This window comes from Adiantum capillus-veneris, chromosome 14, assembly GCF_014529385.1.
Source record: "Adiantum capillus-veneris isolate H3 chromosome 14, ASM1452938v2, whole genome shotgun sequence".
In the NCBI taxonomy this organism is placed as follows: Eukaryota; Viridiplantae; Streptophyta; class Polypodiopsida; order Polypodiales; family Pteridaceae; genus Adiantum; species Adiantum capillus-veneris.
In genome coordinates, this window is record NC_140944.1 from 105,225,999 (window position 1) to 105,245,016 (window position 19,018).

General features: G+C 41.2%; 1 pseudogene; it reads right to left on the minus strand.

The window, feature by feature from the left end:
- Positions 1 to 427: 427 nt before the first annotated feature.
- On the minus strand, positions 428 to 5,597 carry LOC147442889 (uncharacterized; annotated as a pseudogene).
- Positions 5,598 to 19,018: the final 13,421 nt, after the last annotated feature.

Sequence of the window (19,018 nt, forward strand, 5' to 3'; positions counted from 1 at the left end):
GAGAGAGAGGGCTTGATAAATGTCCAAAATATTAATTTAATTAGATAAATTCCCATTGGACCTCTTTAAGGGTCAATCAATAGGCTTCAAGCACACTATGGGGGCAACTTAGCTAGGGCATTGACATGTGTCCTATTTGCCGCTTTGAGCAAGGGGTTCCCCTTGGGTGAGGGTTGGCTCATTCTCTCTCATTCCCTACTTGTGTGGATCGCCCCCTCCTTTGTAGGCATACATGTTGACTTTCAACCGTTCAAGCACCTTGGTCCCCAGCTAGTTAAGCACCTTAGTCATCAAGCATGGGTATAGCAAGAGCATGGGCTCTCTCTCTCTCTCTCTCTCTCTCTCTCTCTCTCTCTCTCTCTCTCTGGAAATTTTTTTTGTTTTCTTATATTTACAATATCATTTTACATACTATCTTGATTTCTCATCAAACTATCAGTTTGTTGAGGACATGCATCACTCTATCTTTGAAATCTTTGTCCTTCAACACCATTGCATCTTCTATCATCCCGTCTCTGATGACCCTCATTGGCACAGTGTGATTGCACCCTGTATTCTTTTCAAAGACTTCTAGATTTCTCATAGACCATATAAAACATAGAAACCAGATTCTAAAGGAGTGCACGGAAAATTGTACAGCAGTGTCATGCTGCGTGTTAACTTTAGCAAATGTGAGCTTATATTTGGTAATTTGGACCCCCCAAGCTGTATACTACATGTATTCAGCCCATTTCCACCATTCTGCTACAATTTTACAATGCCAGAAAACATGTCTCATTGTTTCCATTTTCTTACATCTGGCACAAGTTCCATTTGTGCAGCCTTTCCTATTCAGATTTGCAGCAGTGGCCAGAGTGCCTGTACTTACTCTCCACAAAAAGAATTTGAATTTAAACTAATTAGGTACAAGCCATATGCTATTGAGTACATTGTTCCACCATAATACATTCATGTTTAGACTCCATTGCTTGTTACATCTCTGATACATATTGTTTTCACGCAAAAGAAAAATATAAAATACATCTGTATGTGATTTCCACCAGTTGGCTGAGTGTCCTGGCAGATCCCAATCTCTAAATCTGTCTTCTTCATTAACTAAGTTGAACACTGGCAAGCTGTATACATGAGCTCCAAGCTGGTGCCAATCTCTTCTGCATCTGAACCCCAGTCTATATTGTCTTCTTGCCACTGCAAAAATTTTCAACTATAAGTTAGAGTCTAGCAATTGACTAATTTGAGCAATTCACTTCTTTGACATAGACACTGCAGATTTTCCAAGCAGTTTAGTAGGAGGTACTTTAAAGACAAAGCTCCAAAAGATATTTCCAGCACCTAGTGAATTTCTAGTATATCTCATTCTTCCCTTCCAGATAAGAGCAGAACAGATTTTTTTCCAGAATCTGATAAGCATTGTGGATGTTTCAAATCCTGTTTTCAAAGGTATTGTAGTAAACAGTTTATCCCAAGAGTTTATCTGCCAAGTACCATGAAAATATACAATAGCCTGGTCTATGAGTTTCCACATACATATGGCCTAGTCAGTATCAGAAGCTAGCATATGTTTGATGAGGCATGCCCTTCTAGCATCAGCATGAATCTGAAAATTCAGAATATGCAGACCACCTAGATGATAGGGTGTGTTTATTTTTTGCGAGGACACTAATGCAGCAAATGCTGAGGAAATGCCCCAGAGAAGTTTAGCCATCAGAGAAACACATTTCTGAAGCATGTTGTCAGTCCATGCCAGCAGAGGGAGGTAATATAGCAAGTAGGGAATGAAAATAGACTTCACTATTCTAAGCCTCACATGGATTGGCCATTCATCATAGTGCCAGCCAGTAATTTTGGTTTGGACTCTAGCTACAACCCACTGTTGCAGTTTTTTGTGTGGCACCTCTACTCCTATTGGGTAGCCCAGATGTCTGAACACCTAGCCTTTATGCACTCTTTTCCCAGGCCACACAAGGGCAGCAAAATCTCTGCCTAATACATCTATCAAAGAAGACTTTTGCAGGTTCAAATGCAAACTAGCTGCTACAACATACAAATCAAGTACTTTCACACACCTCATGATGTTTACATTATGAGCTTTCAAAAACAGAAATGTGTCATCAGCAAAGCCCTTTCTTGCCACTTGTTTAGAACCAATCTGAAGAGTTTGCACATGTCGCTTATTAGCTAAACAGTCCAAATAAGCATACAGAGGATAAGTGGATACTGCAAAGAAAAGGGGGCTAATAGGGCAGCCTTGTCTAGCAGACCTTGCAATGTAAACTTTTTCTGGCAGTCTGCCATTTATGACAACTCTCGAATATGCATTCTGTCTAATGAAATAAATGAATCCACTGATTTTAGGTCCAAACCCCATTTTGCTTAGGATACCAAATACAAAATCCCATTTTGCTTAGGATACCAGATACAAAACCCCATTTTGCTTAGGATACTGGATACAAAATCCCATTGTATTGTGTCAAAGGCTTTCACAAAGTCAATCTAGAACATAACCATATCTTGATGAGTGGCTAAAGCATGTTCAATACCTATCTGCAAAGTAAGAATGTTGTCAAAAATAGATCTACCTGCTATAAATCCAGTTTGGGCAGGATGAATATATTTCCTAAGCTCATGTGACATTATGATTGCTATGGTTTTATCCAGAATCTTGTAGAGCATTCCCATCATGGTGATAGGCCTCTAGTCTGCGAGGGATTTGGGAAATGTGTTCTTTGGTATCAGCTTGATAATACCCTGCTTGAGTGTAGGATCCATGCATTGAGAAATCCTCACTGCATTGAGCCATGGACAAACAGTTCCTTTCAATTCAGGACAAAAGGAGATCATGAACTCCTTTGATAAGCCACATATGCCTGGGCACTTTTCATTGGGCAATTTATGCAGTGCATATATACAATATTTCCTTGTCCTGTAGAGGTTGCTCCAATCTGGTGGCTGTAGCTTTCTCAATGCATGGATTCACTGTATCAAGCAGGGTATGAATATCTTGCTGTCTAGTTTTTGAGTATTCAGGTTGCACATTGAGCAGCTCATTGTAATAATGTGCAACCTTTTCCAGGATATCACATCCCTTGGTCAGAGGAGGCCCATCATCCTGACGTAAGACTCTGTCTGCTCTTCTTGTGTCTCAATTTCTTAAAGAAGCTTTTTGATGCATCTCTACCATCTTCCACAAACCACTGCCTACATAAGAACCTCTAGTTAGCAGTTTGGTCCAGTTCCCATTCTAGAATGGTGGCTCTAGCCTCAGCCAATTCCTGAAGCTCACTTTGACACAGTACCATGTTTTGACCAGCTTTGTGAACAAGCAGCTCAGCCTTGCACTTGGCTTTCATCAGTTTCAGATTCCCTTGTTTTGCTACTATCTTACCAACAATTCTGATACATTGTTGCATCCCAGAGACAATACATAGCCAGTAAACTAGGGGGTTAGTGTAATGCTCAATTGCATATTGTATGAGATCATTAACTTGCTGTTTGAAAGTTGCATGAGTGAGCAGAGAGTTGTTGAACATAAGGGGTTTAGTATGACCATACATATGCATATTTTTCGAAGCATAATAAATAAGGTTCAAAAAAAGTGATAAGTGTTAGACATGGTAGTTGAAACATCAACAAACATCTTTTCAGAATTAGGCAGCCAGTGTGAACTGATAAAGTACATTCTGTCCAATCTAGACCAAGAGTTCTGATGAGATGCAGAGTGGTAGGTGAAACCAGAGGATGGCCTGGAAGCAGCCTCCCAAGAATCTATGAGCTTAGCACCTTTGTGAAATTTTTCCCAGCCAGCATTCACAACAGTGGATAGAGAAGTGGTATGAGCAGCATGCTCTACCATATTAAAGTCACCACCTATTATACCTTGGGTACAATTTAGATTAGATAGCCAGTTCCAGAGGTCGAGTCTTTTAGCTGTAGCATTAGAAGCATAGACATTGCAAATACGCAATGATCCCCAGGGAGAATCAAGATAGAGCATCTTCCAGAGTGATGGTCAAGTAACCATTGAGGGTTTAGAGAGATCTTAATATAGGTCAATGTTCCTGAATAGCAACCCTTTTTTCCTCCATAAAAAGCATTGTAACCCTTAAAATGAATGGTTGTGCCAGCTTTATCATGGATTTTATGCTCTTGCACTAAACACACATCTAGGTGAGAGGCTAGAAGCCAGTTTTGAAAAGTCAGGAGCCTTGAAGGGTGGCTCAGCCCTCTAACATTAAAGGTGGCTATCTTCATGAGGAGGGAGGAGTATCTAAGTCCAATTGAGTGTCATCATCACTTGGGGAGTCAGACATGTGTACTTCTAAGTTAATGTGGCCTACATTGTTTTTAACTGCTGAGTGTTGGAGGATAACAGAGTCAATAACAGCCAGGGTGTTTAGGGATGGGATGTCATGTAAGATATCAAAGGTATTGGGAGATGCATAGCCAGAAAATCTTGTTTTAGATTTGAAGGTTTTCTTGGACAACTAAATCCTTCAGCATCCACTACCCTTTTCCCCTTTTCCATGGGTCTTGGGTTTTTTGAGGTAGATGGTGAGGAGCCTGCCTGGTTCCCTACATGAGGTAGGGTTTTGTTCTTGTTACTTTGTAGGGATGACTTATACCTGCCTGGAGGAGCAACATATTCAGGTGAAACGGCTGTTGGAGATGGTGGGGCATTTTTGCTAGCTTGGTTTCATGTTACCTTACCAAAATTTTGGTCTCTAGGGACTAGGTGTTTACTGCCACGAAATGAAGGAATGAGTTCAATTGAGTCTCTAGCTAGAGTAGGGCAATTTTTTGAAAAGTGACCTAGATTGCCACAATGATAACATGATCCTGCTAGTTTTCCAGACTTTAGGTATATGACCAACCTGCCAATAGATTCTAGTTCAATTTCTAGTGTGTCAGGCATGGGTGTATCAATATTCCACATTATACATGCCCTGTTTCTATTGGGGCAATTGATAGTAGGGGCAAAAAATACTTTGCCTAATGAAGCAGCCAGGTCCTTGATACCAGGCCACAAGAAGGCAGGAAAATCCACAAAATCTACCCAGAAAGGACATTTGGACAAAAGCTCCTCCTTAATCTGTTTGATCGGCTGCCAGGGGAAGACATGGACAACTTGTCCACATAAAATGATGGTGGATGAATTTTGAAAGGCCTTTTGGTCTTCAAGCGATAAGAAAAGGACTTCATATAGTCATGACCCATTGTAGAACACTTTATCAACTACAACCTTCTTAAATCCTTGATCAAGAAGCCCTACAATTTCATGCAAGGGGGGGAGTTTCCCAGTGAAGTACAGAATGATAGTTCGTGATTTGAATACAGATACTTGAGCCAAAATCGATTGGGCAGGTAAGGTAACCTTGTGCACCCCCTTAACAGAAGGGTAAGAAGTTAGGGCATCAATTAAGCATGATATAAGAGCAGTGATTGACAGCATCTCTCATTGAGATACCAAGGGAGGCATGGATGCCTCACGAGGATTCAAGCAAAAGTGGGTGGGAAGAGCCATTGCTCAATTTATTCAAGAGAGGATCTGATTGTGTAGTGTGTTGAGAGTTCGGCAAGCTATGGCAAGTTTGCTGCATACACAGCCCACCTCCAAGGATACGCCCGCGAGAGAAAGAGTTGAGACAGTGAAGATCAGCAGACCAGTTGTGACCTAGTCTCCGAACGCAGGAGCTCTGGTCCTCCCCGTCATTTTTTCCTCTCTCTCTCTCTCTCTCTCCTCTCTCTCTCTCTCTCTCATGCCCCTAGCTTCAAGGGCTCTCCCCCTCCTTGTAGGGATTGGCTTTGACATACCTAGCGTCAAGCATGCACCCTAGTTATCAAGCATCTCATGCACTTGAATCATCAAGCACCTCAAGCATAGGCCTAGCTTTAAACTAAGTTCTAAGGATATTTTTACACTGGCCATTGGAGGTCTTTAATAAAGCTAATTGTAATGTCTTCCGAGCTCCATCGTGCAAACATTTTTCTTCAGTAGACCAACTCCTTGTGAACCCTTGCTGAGATGGAACCATCTCCTTTTGGCCTCGTGTTGAGCTTGGCCTAAAAACTCATATCTCTGTTCTAGATCTTGTTTCCCTTTTATTTCCCCATATTAAATGATCAGTTTAACATGAGAAAAGCATTTGAATAAAGCTAGATATTAGATTTTATGACACAAGGCTATGCGAAAGAACATGAAACCTGTTGGGAGTATTTAAAAGGAGTGGTATGCAAAAAAAACAACACTTAGATGGTTAAGCGACTAGGATACAATAATGAATAGGATGTATCAAGTTGAATAGCTGTTTAGGATCACGTTCAAGCAAAGCTAGAAGTACTAAGAGATATATATCTTCAACAACAATATTTGTTCATAGAGATTAATGTTTTGAGGAATGTAAGATAGCTTGAAGGGCAATATATAGAAGCCAACCATTGTAGCCAATTCATTTCCTTTTGAGATGCCTATAACTAATGATTCGATCAGTGGCAATCCTAGTGATGATGTCAATGAAGATTCTTGCTACTCTATAACTAAAATACAAGAGTGTACCATGTGTATAGACTACATATAGATATGCAAGAAATTGATGAATCCAGCAAAGGATGCTTGCCATGATTTTGCTACTATATTCAGGATACCATGGAGATGTCACACAATACATAAAAGCATATGGAAAAGGCTATGTTTATTACTAGGGCACGGAGGCATCAAGAATGTTTCTAATCCTTCGAAAATAATATCTTTTCAAGCTACAACCAAATACTCAACTCTCAAATGACCAAAAATCACGAAAGGCTAATTCACGACTACTAGTCAATCTCGACCATTTCATCCACCCAACCAAACTTGTATGGATCAAGAGGACTAGGATGACTAATCCTGTGGTATCAGAACCTCCAAAAATTATGTCGTATTTTATTAGGTCCAAACCGTTGTTTAAAACACCTTACGTGTTACGAATGATATGACAGCTACACTAATCAATTGACAGCTTTATCAAACAGACTCGTAGATCTCTAGATAAACATAGAACAACTTCTAGACACTCTTCAAGAAACTTAACTAAAAACAAGAGAGAGGATATTAGTTTTTTGGAAGATTTTCATGTGGAGATTTTCTAAGTTGAGTCTTTTAGATTGGAAAGTGAAAACCTGTTGATAGTTACTTTGTATGTGTATAAGGTTATTATGTGTAAAGACATTGACATAGAGTATGGTCACTAGGAACATTTTTTATTAATCACTAACAAGGTACATTTGATGACAACCCAACATTAAGTTGGTAGCATCAAGGATATATAAGAAATTTAAAGATTATTTGGATTCATGATTAGTGCATGCTAAAACGAGGGACATGTGTTGCGTGGATAACAACCAGTGAGAAATATATTTACTTCCATTTGACTCAAGATCAAATTAATTTTTTCTGCTATGATAAGTATATTGCACTAGTTGATCAAAACACCATTCTCACACACCCATCAAATTAGCAGGCACTACACACCTAACACACACACCCAAACACAGAGAGAGAGAGAGAGAGAGAGAGAGAGAGAGAGAGAGAGAGAGAGAGAGAGAGAGAGAGAGAGAGAGAGAGAGAACTCATATTAGTACTGCCTGCTAGCTTGCTGTCATTATGTTGCCGGCGTTTGCAGATATTATATTCCATCAACCAGCGCTTAAGCACCTTAGTCATCAAGCATGGGTATAGCAAGAGCATGCTCTCTCTCTCTCTCTCTCTCTCTCTCTCTCTCTCTCTCATGCCCCTAGCTTCATGGCCCTAGCTTCAAGGGCTCGCCCCCTCCTTGTAGGGATTGGCTTTGACTTCAAGCACATACCTAGCGTCAAGCATGCACCTTAGTTATCAAGCATCTCATGCAATTGAATCATCAAGCACCTCAAGCATAGGCCTAGCTTTAACCTAAGTTCTAAGGACATTTACACTAACCATTGGAGGTCTTTAATGAAGCTAATCGTAAGGTCTTCCAAGCTCTACTATGAAAACATTTTTCTTTAGTAGACCAACTCCTTGTGAACCCTTGTTGAGATGGAACCATCTCCTTTTGGCCTCGTGTTGAGCTTGGTCTAAAAACTCATATCTCTGTTCTAGATCTTGTTAAGGTCAAGTTTGACAAGCATAAAGCACAGGCATGGCTACAGCCTTTACCCATACCCACCCGCCCCTGGGAAAGTATAGCGATGGATTTCATTTTTGATCTCCCGTGAACACAGAGTGGTCACGATGGTATCTGGATTGTTATTGACAGATTTAGCAAACACTGAACATGCTCATTTCATTCCAGTGAAGAAAACAGTCAAGCCGGATCACTTAGCGAGACTGTTTGTGGCCCAGATTTCAAATTACATGGCATGCCTGAGACAATTGTCTCTGACAGAGAGCCCATAATTATGAGTTTGTTTTGGAAGGCAATTTGGGAGAACATTCACACGCGGTTGCAGTTCTCGTCATCGTTCCACCCGAAGATTGACGCGCAATCCGAGATTGCCAATTCAGTGGTTCTAGATTTATTGAAGTCTTATATCTCAGATCAGAAGACTCAATGGGAAAGATATTTACCTTTGGTGGAATTTTCCTACAATAACACGATACACTCGTCGACGGGGAAGGCGCCATTTGAGATTTTGTTGAAGGTGCTGCGAAGGTTCCACCCTTCTTGAGCACAAAAGATAAGATCTTTGAAGCGGATGAATATATGCGAGATCTGGATACGGCTTTTGCCAAGGTTTGCGAGACTTTGCAGAAGTCTCAAGAACGACAGAAAAAGGCAGCGGATCGCCATCGTAGCGACATGAAATTGAAGGAGGATGATTGGATGCTCTTACGTTTTGAGAAGGCACGCCTACGAAAGAAAAAGGGAGAGGAGAGGCTTTTTCCAAAGCTTAGTATGCGATACTACTGCCCTTTCCAGATTACTAAAAAGATAAATGAAGTCTCCTTCCGACTGAAACTGCCTGATACTTGGAGGATTCACAATGCATTTCATGTGAGTCTCTTGAAACCTTTTAAAGGTGATGTTCCTGATGATGGGGAGCCTGATGAGCAACCCGAAGTGGAAGAAAACAAGGAGATCCTTGTTCCTGAACAGATTTTTGCACATAACGATACAAAGAATAAGGGTAAAGTCTGAAGGCGGTTCTTGGTTAAGTTCAAGAATTATCCTGCACTTGATGCGAAGTGGGTGGAGGAGGAGGACCTAGCAGATACTCCTCAGATTGTGAAAGTTTACCTCGATGCTTTTGGTTTAGCATAGTCTAATCCAAATGGAACCCAGAGTTTAGCTTGGCCGGAGATCTGGTGCAGTGGGATGCACAAGAGGGGAGTCACTCCACTCCTTTGTCAACAGATGCCTTGATTTAGATACTAGAGTCACTAATGTCTCTTTGAGCTTCAGGGATACTGAGAGCTTACAGTATTCTACTATATGACTTTATGAAATGGAATTCCTGATAATGATACTGATTTGTTCTTGACTTCTTGCGAGTGCAGGAACTGATAGCCGAAATGACTGTAGCATTTTGGTCTGATTGATTTCGAATAGACATGGTTGCAATAGGGGTTAGTCAATCGGACATCTTTGAGGTCCCGATTGGACCTAGATGTGATTGCTAGCTACATTGCCGATAAATCATGGTCTAACATCCGAATGAATGTTAAATGTCATGTGATGTCCTATGATGTCTGGTGATTTCCTGTGATGTCATGTGATGTGACTGTCGATTTTGTACATGTGCTAGATGTGTGTTCCTACTACGTAGGTACTAACAGTCAGTGTCTGCTAAGACGGTTTATGTCTTTTGTCGGTTTTGCAAGCGTAATCGCGGTCGATTACAATGGCTGTATCCGTTGGGACACAAATTGTATTGCTCACACACTTTTCCTTTGTTCTTATGTCAGGTGACACATCCAACCCTATGTGTCCGTGGACAAGCTACAGCATGACCAGGGTTTAGTTCAGTCAAGTCAATCTAGAATAGAAAGTGATCTGGCACTTTTGTGAGTCTGTTCGCAGACCGTGCATGTCCCGTGCATGTCCAGACACTTAGATTAGATACATATCCTCTGGTTGCACACAGCATGATCATCAGGTTTCCATCAGAACCCATCAGGAGCATTTTTACAGTGCATAGACCTATTTTCCCTATTTTTGACATTTTTCACTTATTATTTTTAAGTGACTTTTGTTGGGAACTAGGTAGGGAAAATTTACTAAGTTTTTGCACAGCAGATCAGCCCCGGCGACCACAGCAGACAATAGATCCACTAGCGTTAGCAGATTCTACAGCAGTTAGCAGCTTTCCACCGCAGCAAAAGATTTTCAGCCCTATCGTTTTTGCATCTGTAAGACACCTCAGTATTTTTGTAGATCTTCGCGACGAAATCAGCCCTAGACTCAGGGTTTTCAGTTTTCAGCAGTCAGTATCCACAGTAGAACCCCCGAACCTCGCAGATCTCACCTTCCCGCAGGAGATCCTCGCCGCACAGTCAGATCTCGCGAAGTTTGCAGTTTCAGCCCGGAAAACGCAGATTTCAGCATCTGCGTTTTCAACGCGTCATCGTTGCATTGTCGTCATTGACATAGAGTCAAAATTCAGCACATAAAGATTTGCAAATTTCAGCCCTTAGCATTTTCAAATTTCATCCCGTCTTGTCATTGTCCTCATCGTAGTCGACATCATCGGCAAGTCCAAAGCATTGTAGAGATTTGTGCAATCAATAGTAGACCATCTCGCCATAGAGAGTGGGGCCTTCGGAGGAGGGTTTGACAATATTCTGGTGTCATATTCTCTTCTATCTCTATCTCTCAGTCTCATGCACCTTCATTCACAGTGTTCATCCACTTTGTTTGTGTCCATTGCACTCTCTCACTAAAGGAATGGAAGGCTCTCCCTTCCGTAAGTAAAAGGAACCCTTAAGCACAGTTTGCAGCACTCATCTTGAGAAAAGTTCAACATTCACTTCCGTTGTACCCTACATTGGTATCAGAGCTTTGGCAGTGTTCTGTATCACTCAAGGAAAGAACCACAATTTTTTTAAAAAAAATTTGCTTGTTGCGGTCGTAGGTAACCCAAGTCCTCTTGGGCATGTCGATTCCTAATCGTGTTTTTGAAGAGTGACAGGAAACCCAAGAAAGAAGGGCTTGTCCAGCCTCCCCTTGTGCCTCTTTTCACTCATTGAGAGCGGACCATGCACTTAGCGGCCGGCCAATCGACGTGAGGTGGGAAAAAGAAACCTTGGTGTGAGCGCAAGGCCGCCAATGGGTGCGCCCGCAAAAAAGAGAAGAACTCGAGTGAAGAGAAGATTCCTTCTCTAACACAGATTGCAAGCGACAAAAGAACCTCAAGAACCTCAAGCACCTCAAGCACCTCAAGACCCTCAAGACCCTCAAGACTCAAGACCCCCAAGAACCCAAGAACCAAAGACCCACAAGAACCCAAGTTTCTCGTGAACTTAAGAACCCAAGACTTCACTGGATGGTCATCACTCGAAGCGGAATGGATACTTCGCTTGAAGGTGGTGAGCATGGAAGTGGCGAAGAAGAGTTTTCCTCGCCAAGAGGTTTTTTCGACCCTTCCCCATCTACGCCAAAGATTGCACCAGATCCTATGGAGACATTCGACAAGATGATGATGGACAGGAAGTTAGAATGCGAAGCAAGAAAAGTAGAAATAGAGCGTGAACACGAAGAAAGAATAGCAACCATAGAGCATGAGCACAACGAAAGGAAAGCCGCCTTCAGGGATTTCATTAACGTAATCACGATCGGGTGATTACGTAAATAACTATAGTATTTACACAAAAACATCACGTGATCACATTAATTGTTTACATGACTTTTATGATGACCTGCAAAAATCTATAGAGCCGGTCAGCCCACCGGGCTTCCACAATTTCCTTGCCAGCACCACCGGGCATCTGCGTTATACCGACGGGCCCGCCGGGAAAATATAAAAACTTGGTGAGCTTAATTATATATATTAAATAGTGTGCTAACCACGATTTTTTATCTAGGCAAATCCTTGGGGAGTGTATCCGAGTGTTGGGTATTGTCATCTCCTTGTGATTTGTCCTAAGGTTACAGAGTCACAGGTCCTTTTTTGGGCCGGACGTGATTCTTAATTCGGTAACCACTTCTAAAAAATTTTAATTCGTTTACCGACATAAAGGTACGAAACCAAAACAACTAAAAACTTGGGGAATCATGCTCATTGCGAAGAAGCCATTGGTCCAAATGAGGGTTGTAATTGGTTTTGGAAGATGGGCATATGTAAATGTCTAGTCGATAGTCAAGGGTCGGATGTCCTCTACTAGTGTACCAGACATATAAAGATCCTTGAAGTCTTATATTTGAGTTGATTTACAATATAAGAGCTATAATCCTTGATTGGGTTAAAATAGCTTTTATATATTGAATTGGTTGCATGGGTGGGCTACAATCCTTCACTGGGTTCAAGTAGTCCCCAATTGGGTGATTATATTGAAGATTTATTTGCGTTAGTTCATGCATTGGTTTATATATTCGTTTGCATTATTTATTACAATAGATTATTAGTGCATGAAATGACCAATTATATATTTTATTGCTTTCGTTTGTTTTTGTAGCAGATGAAATTAGATGTGTCTTATTGTTTGCAAATCAAAGTGGACATATAAATAAGCATTATAATAATAATTACATAGAGAGATTCATAGTACTGTTATGGTTATTACGCCATGTATAGATTACATTGCAATGTGTATGGTTGCTCACAATATAGGTGATTGATATGTGGATTGACTAGCATGCATTGAAAATCTCATATTGTGCATCATGGTTACTTTCATATTGAATGGTTTTTAAATTTCTTATAAAATAAATTCATGGCGAGCGAAACTTGCTTAAGACAAGTGAGACAAGTAAAAGTAGATAGGAGGCAAGGGAAAATTTGGGGGGAGGGGGGGGGGGAGAGGAAAATAACTCATATGTATACACCAAACGCGTTTCGCTATATTAGCTCATCAGTTGTAGCCTGTGCATGTGTTGTCTGAACAATCCGTGAGCGAAAGGTAAGCGGCACATCATGTCGCCCACGGTACTCCCATTGTAGTATGGGAATATCGTGATCCAAGGAGACTTTGTGGTAAACCCAATGCACCTGACAATGGAGGGGTGAAGCGTTTGCATGCCCTGATCTGTCTGAAAGCTGTCAAATTTTGCCTCACTCCCTCCCTTGTAACATTTTCCCACATATGTAATGTGGTCTGGAAAAAATGAGATGCCTTTGACAGTGTACAATGTGCACACACCGAAGGCACCAGCTCCAATCCTCATACCTTCTACCAAGGCTTCATGAGGGATGCCGACAAGATGAGCGCACTTTGCATTCAAAGCAGTGCACATGATTGTGCCGGTGCCGCTGGCATCAGATCGACCTCCCAAAGCTGCTTGTGCATCTTGTGCCATCTTCAATCTCTTGGGTAGAGCTGCTTGGTCCTGCGCTTTCACATGCTTCATCTTTACCTTCTGTTCTTCCCACAATTTATCCCAGAGCTCTAATTTTGACATGTCGCAAGCAGGTGGGATATCTTCCTTTAAGTCTCTGCAACATACTTTCATATTGCCCAACACTGTCCTAACTTTATGGTGGGGGTCAAATTCTCGTATCCCGACTGGACTCAACAACTCGTATTGGCCTTCAAGTCGCAACCTGCGCTCTGTGTTCTCCCATATAGCGCTAGTGATGTCTTTGATGTAGACATCGCTTTCACTAATCTGTTGTATGGGGTCAACTGCACATGATGAGATTGCCAAAATATATTCTTTACGAATGGCACGCATAATACATTTCTTGTGATCTGGCGTCAATATATTTGCATTGGACAATACAAAAACAACATATCAAATACAAATTCATGGTTTCGAATGACACTACCACTCTCACACTATCTCTGGTAAACTCTTAACCACCACTTGAAGACTTTAACAAATGTTATGGAAATATTGATAAAAATTGAATATAATCTTCACTTAAAATTGCACTCTGCTACACGTGTAAAAAGAAGTTCAAACAAATGGTTTATAAGAACTTAATTCAGATCAAACAATACATATTAACGGTCTTTAACATTTCAACATATATTGAATTTTGTAACTTATATTTTTGTCCGTGCGCACATACTAATTCAAACAAAGCACACACCGACTTAAAATCTTCAAAACATTTAAAACATTGGAAGTATACAAATTAGACTAGCAAATTGTGTTCACACACTTTTTTACATAGCATTTATGTAAATGTAGCAATCAAAAAGCGATGATAATTGATGCTCTTTAAAAAGATATAAAAGAATATTTAACATGCAAATTGTATGTATTTAGATTTTTGCAGAGAATTTATGTAAGCATTAAAACTAGCGATAAATTGATAATGCTTGAGAGTCCTTTAAAAAGATTAAAAACAAATATTAACCATGCAATTTGTGTGTAAATAATTTTTTTTACATGTAATTTATATAAATGGAACATTTAAAATAACGATGATTGATAAATAAAGTATTCTATATAAATGACACATTTAAAATAGCTATGATTGATGAATAAAGTATTTTATATAAATGGAACATTTAAAATAGTGATGATTAATGCCAGCTTTATTCTATATAAATAGAACATTTAAAATAACGATGATTGATGAATACATTATTCTTTTGAATATGATTGGCTAGTATATAATTTCAAATGGACAGTTAAAAACAACAAAATCAAGCAATTCATACATTTTGCATATGAAATACTCTTCACAGCCGCGTTACCGACCAAGTATTTCATATACTTAATACTTAAAAAATTAATTGCACATGCACATACAAATTATATGACATTCATACGGCCGGGTTAACGACCTGAACGCCACATTTATGCAAAAACATATGCTTCTAACAAACGACGCACTCTATTAGCCGCGTTACCGACAGAGTGCCGCCTGAATCTAAGGAAAAACAATGGCCTGCATACGAACATCTCTTAGCCGCGTTACCGACCGATGCCCATATGTTTTTTGGGAAAGGGGAAGGAAAGTTGACTTACCATAAGGATACTAGATTCGCCGCGTTACCGGCGTAGTACCCAGACAGTAAGCCAATACTTGCCACAAGAACACCATCTCCCCCGCGTCACCGAGGTGATGCCCCCGTGATAAGCACTATTCTGGAGAACAGCTTACACACACACACTCCCATTGTGTAGTAAGGTACCTTATTACTGCCGCGCACTACGACAAAAGGCACGCTACCACACAACGTATACACACACACACAACACATACCCGGATCGTGTGGTCAGGTACTCTGCTGCTGCCGCGCACTACGACGCAGAGCATGCTCCCACACGACCCCCTCTCTCCCTCTCTCCTCTCTCCTCTCGACGTACCTGCAAAGGTGGCGCAAACTCTCTCTCTCTCTCTCTCTCTCTCTCTCTCTCTCTCTCTCTCTCTCTCTCTCTCTCTCTCTCTCTCTCTCTCTCTCTCTCTCTCTCTCACTCAGAAGGCGAAAGCGATAATAGACCCAGCGGGCCCGATCGGGCCCACGTATATATAACGCAAATATCCCGCCGGGCTTATCCACTTTCCCGGCAGGCCCGCAGGGAAAATAATAAAACCCGCCGAGCTTTTCAGTTAACCCGGCGGGAGTTTTGTGGGTTTGCAAGTCACCCTAAACCGGTTTCTGTGTGATCATGTTTGATGTGATCATGTAAATGTTTGTGATCACACAAAATTTGATGTAATTACGTAAATATTAAATCCCTAGGGACCGCCTTGTTCCGATTCTTTTCTCAAGTGCAGGCACAGATGCAAGAGATACGGGAAAAGGAGACTCTCTCAGTCTCTTCTTTTTCAAAGCATGACACACAGGATTTGCATGATGATAAGCATGATGAATTGAATGATAATGATGAGCATGATGATTTGCATGATGATCAAGATGTGATTTCTCACAAGCATGATGATTTGCATGAAGATAATGTGATTGTTCACAAGGATGATGTGTTAGTTGATACTTTCTCTAGTGAAGTTAACCTCATTGAAGATTCAATCAATCATGAAGAACCGATCTTGGCTCTCGAGTCAAGGTCCACAGAACCCCCACAGGAAGATTCGATCAAACACAGAGAACCGAGATTGGCTCTCTAGCCTAGGTCAAGAGAACCCCCACAGGAGGACGGTTTGGCACTCCGTCTCTATGTTCATCTACATTGCATGCACAATCTTTAAAGAAGACTAGAATTTTTCCAGTCACTTAACATGGAATGGGTATGTTCATGTTTTTGTGTTGGAAGTGGTTTCAGAAATTTTCAGCCTCGGAGATTCTTGAAAAAGGTAGACGCATGACTATAGACGAATTTGAAGCATTGAAAGATCCACAAAAGACTTTGTGTCGCTTTCGGCGGGGCCCAAAGAAGCAAGCATTGCAGACCTTTATGAAGTTCAAGTATCGCACGACCCACACATCAGAGTGGGCCGACGAAGAGTCCTTTCCAGGATTCCGGATGTTATTGGCGATATCCCTCGACGCCATATAGTCTAGTACCAGTACCTCACTTTGAAAAGGAGGGGATGTCACGTGACACATCCAACCCTATGTGTCCGTGGACAAGCTACAGCATGACCAGGGTTCAGTTCAGTCAAGTTAGTGTAGAATACGAAGTGATCTCGCACTTTTGTGAGTCTGTTCGCAGACCGTGCATGTCCAGACACTTAGATTAGATGCATATCCTCTGGTTGCACACAGCATGATCATCAGATTTCCATCATGAGCATTTTTACAGTGCATAGACCTATTTTTGATATTTTTCACTTATTATTTTTAAGTGACTTTTGTTGGGAACTAGGTTGGGCAAATTTACTAAGTTTGTATATATAGAAACCTAGCGCTAGCACTTTCTGGCAGAAGAGGCAGCAGGAGCACCTTGCTCAACAGGCAACTTCTCAGCAAGACCCCCCAGCAAGGCCTAGCGTTTTTGCGACATAGCATCAACATTGGCGGTTTTGCACCATAGACTAGCCCTAGCGTTTTTCACAGCAGATAAGCCCTGACGACCACAGCAAACAACAAATCCACTAGCGTTAGCAGATTCTACAGCAGTTAGCTGATTTCCAGCGCAGCAGAACATTTCAGCCCTAGCGTTTTTGCATCTACAAGACACCTCAGCGTTTTTGCATATCTTCGCGACGGAATCAGCCCTAGACTCAGCGTTTTTAGTTTTCAGCAGTCAGTACCCACAGTAGAACCCCCGAACCTCGCAGATAACACCTCCCGCAGCAGATCCTCGTTGCACAGCCAGATCCCACGAAGTTTGCAGTTCCAGCTCGTAAAACACAGATTTCAGCATCTGCGTTTTCAATGTGCCATCGTTGCATCATCATCATCGAAATCGTCACTGACATAGAGTCAGAATTTAGAGATTTATGCAATCAAAAGTAGACCACTCTCGCCATAGAGAGTGGGCCTTTCGGAGGAGGGTTTGACAACATTATGGTGTCGTATTCTCTTCTATCTCTCTCTCTCAATCTCATGCACCTTCATTCACAGTGTTCATCCACTTTGTTTGTGTCCATTTCACTCTCTCACTAAAGGAACAGAAGGCTCTCCCTTCAGTAAGTAAAAGGAACCCTTGAGCACAGTTCGGAGCACTCATCTTGAGCAGAGTTCAACATTCACTTCTGCTGCAACTTACATCTTAGTAGGAGCAAGGGCTTTTGGGTGATAAGTTTTGAAAGCAGTTGCTTTCAGGGCCAAGTGCCTATAAACATGTCGCCGAATGTGAGCTACAACACACATTTTATGAGTGGGGACACACGTGCAATTGTAAGCAGCAAAACTCTGAGCTAACAAAAAGAAGTACCGCAAAATGGCGCCTAGTTTAGAGGCCAATGCATTTGAGTGGGGAACTCCACCCCACTCTCTCTCATCTCCAGTGTGTCTCTCTTTCAATTCAAGTTTGTTGTTTTAGTATGTACATGATATACCTAGATGAATCCAGGATAAGCTCACATTCACCCTTGAAGGAAAAGTGCAAAGGTATAGACCCATGGTAGTCACCCATAAGACAATATAACCATCGGCTCCATCATGCATAGTATTGACTAAATACCACGACATCCCCACTAACGTCGTCAGTGCCCAATAGTGGGTGTAGAACTAGGTACTAACTTTGTGTTGATATACGCTAATGTGTGTGTGCGTGTGGTGTGTGTTGTGTTGGGGAGCATATGTTAGTAGAGAGTGGGGAACTCTACCCCACTCTCTCTCATCTCCAGTGTGTCTCTCTTTCAATTCAAGTTTGTTGTTTTTAGTCTGTACATGATATACCTAGATGAATCCAGGATAAGCCCACATTCACCCTTGAAGGAAAAGTGCAAAGGTATAGACCCAATATGGTAGTCACCCACAAGACAATATAACCATCGGCTCCATCATGCATAGTATTGACTAAATACCACGACATCCCCACTAACATCGTCAGTGCCCAATAGTGGGTGTAGAACTAGGTACTAACATATGCTCCCCAACACAACACACACCACACGCACACACACACATTAGCATACATCAACACAAAGTTCAGCGTACTGAGTTTCTGTCATGACTCCAGAGATCAAGGGCAGACTCAGCCATAATGAAGCCTAGCAATTTCCCCATATTAAATTATCAGTTTAACATGAGAAACGCATTTGGGTAAAGCTAGATATTAGATTTTAAGGCTATGTTGGGAGTATTTAAAAGGAGTGGTATGCACACAAAAAAAAACACTTAGATGGCTAAGGGACTAGGATACAATAATGAATAGGATGTATCAAGTTGAATAGCTGTTTAGTATCACGTTCAAGCAAAGCTAGAAGTACTAAGAGATATATATCTTCAACAACAATATTTGTTCATAGCGATTAATGTTTTGAGGAATGTAAGATAGCTTGAAGGGCAATATATAGAAGCCAAACATTGTAGCCAGTTCATTTC